The following is a 2,548-nucleotide window of genomic DNA, read 5'->3' as shown; positions in this document are numbered from 1 at the left end:
CAAAAAAATAAGAAATCAGGAAGGGGGCCAACACTTTTTCACACCACTGTATGTATATATATATATATATATATAAATATAAAAGGACCAGAAGAAATAAATATTTCTCTTTAGGGTTGTATTATGGATTAAGGTCAGTCTGACTGGGGGCCTCAGACTGCAAGTGGCTTATATATGATGGAAGTTGACAGCCAGAATCCCCTGGTTTGTCAGCAAATGCTACCAATGAAACGTTTGGGGTGAGTAAGATTTTTTTATATACTTTTATATTCAGCAAGGATGCATTAAATTGATCAAAAGTGACAATAAAGTAGGGATGCACCGATACCGATACTGGTATCGGTATCGGGCGAGTACTGGAAAAAGTGGTATCGGTGCATCCCTACAATAAAGGCATTTATAATGTTGCAAAAGGTTTCTAGTTATATTTTCTTTAAATTGCATTTTCCATTAAATAATCCTGAAAAAAAAATGTGTAATGGTTTCCACAAAAATATTAAGCAGCACAATGATCAGAACACTGATAATAATAAAAAATGTTTCTTGAGAAGCAAATAAGCATATTAGAATGATTTCTGAAGGATCATGTGAGACTGAAGACTGGAGTAATGATGCTGAAAATTCAGCTTTGCACCACAGGAATAAATTATACTTTAAAATATATTACAATAGAAAACAGTCATTTAAAATTGCAATAATATTTCACAATACTACTGTTTTTACCATTTTTTAAAAATCAAATAAATGCAGCCTTGGTGAGAATTAGAGACAAAACATTAGAAAATCTTACCGACCCCAAACGTTTTAATGGTAGTGTTAGTGTATACACCATGATCTGAACACCTAGTCTGTTTGGTGTAAATCCAGCAAAGACACTAACCTGATGGTGGAGAACTTGGGGAGGTTGTTATGGCGATCAATAAGGCTGACCAGAATTTCCAACACCAACAGTCGAATTTCTGCATCTTCTAGCAGAGCAAATGACAGCAGTGGATCCAGAAAGGAGTTTGGCAGAGCTGTCAGCATATTGGTCGTCTGGAAACCACATGTGACCTGAAAAGACAGAGAGAAACATTACCTGTACAACATCAAATCTGTGCTTTGATGCAATTCTCTTTCATGAGGCATCAAGCAGGTAGAGTTTACCTGTCTCAACGACTTCAATAGCATGACTTGGATCATTCGATTGCCCTCAGGCCTGCAGTACAGACAGAAGCAAATACAATATGTTCACCTCATAAATTCCAAGTGAAGACATTTAATTAATTTTGAGGTAAAAGAGTGGTTTTGTGTCTGAATTATTCTGTTTGAGTCAGTTCTTTTTAGATAACTTTAATTGACCAGTTACAACCATAATAAATATTTAGGGACACAATAGTGACTGCAGTGCTCACCCTGAGCCTGTAGAGTGCAGCATGGGATGCATGCCTGGAATGGGGATCTTCCCCATGATGAAGAGCATCACCTCAGAGCGCTGGTATGTGGGTAACGTGTTAGCAAATGAGCCTGATTTTAAAAGACACAGACCACAGTAATGGAAAATCAGGAAATTTGAAAAAAGCAGTGAAATGTGGGTCGTATAATGCTCACACACACACCGATAGTCCTGATGACGGCTTCCTGTAGCTGTCTCTCCTCGTGCTCCTTGATGATTTTGGTGCCGATGTTGGTGCAGCCATAGGATCCTGTGAGTTCATAGTCCACACTGAGCCTCAGATGCCGGAGCAGCGTGTTGAACACCTCCAACACTGTGGGGCCTAAAATAAGCAACACACACATTTTTTTATATATGCAGACTTGTTTCATCTGCAGCTGAGCAAACAAAATCAGTACAGCTGGAGACATCTGGTGCTTTGATTTGAGGTGTCCAATTAGTGAATGAATTGTTAATTTTGTTATTGTCAAAATGACTTGCAACGGTTACACCACCCTGCATCATATTTGCTGAATGAAATCCAATACTTGTTTCTTATTAATTTTGTGGTGCTGCTGATTCCAAAAATAGTGCTTGTTTTGTTCTAGCGAGAAACACTCTCACAAAATATGACATGCATTTCATAGCATTTTTGCTTTCCACAACCATTTGTAAAGTGAAGAAGTCTTGTCTTATCCCTTATACCAGAAAAACTGCCACAAAAACAAAATTCTCATCTTCCTCTGAGCCAGGTTACACATTTTCACATGCATGAATGACTCTGAAGACAAGGTTAGGATTATGGCCAGTGACAGAAGAAAATGCAAACATGACTCAAATGTTTTCTGGTATGTGGCTTTACTGCATCCAAACAGTGACAGAAAATTGAGTGAAAACCTGTGTTTATATAAAGTTCTGTGGCACTAAATGAACTATTTGAATAATTTTCCTCTCCTTTGCAGATTGTAAGTTAAATGATACATTTTGAATACTAATTAAAATAATGTATATAAGTGTAATCTGAAAAATATTCATTCTTATTTTGTGGGGAAAAAAACTGTTTAATGGAAAGTTTTTATTGATCTTTTTTTTAACCCGCATTATCAAATTAGGTAATATTAGCCATATTATGCA

At 36.7% G+C, this 2,548-nt stretch overlaps 1 pseudogene; it reads right to left on the bottom strand.

Moving 5' to 3' along the window:
* The window catches only part of LOC107743313 (protein EFR3 homolog B-like), a 29,382-nt pseudogene that overhangs the window by 4,583 nt on the left and 22,251 nt on the right, over positions 1 to 2,548 (bottom strand).

This window comes from Sinocyclocheilus rhinocerous, unplaced genomic scaffold (assembly GCF_001515625.1).
Source record: "Sinocyclocheilus rhinocerous isolate Xijiao unplaced genomic scaffold, SAMN03320098_v1.1 scaffold827, whole genome shotgun sequence".
NCBI classification, from domain to species: domain Eukaryota; kingdom Metazoa; phylum Chordata; class Actinopteri; order Cypriniformes; family Cyprinidae; genus Sinocyclocheilus; species Sinocyclocheilus rhinocerous.
The sequence above is the reverse complement of the archived record's forward strand: the minus strand, read 5'-3'. Positions and strand labels throughout refer to the sequence as shown.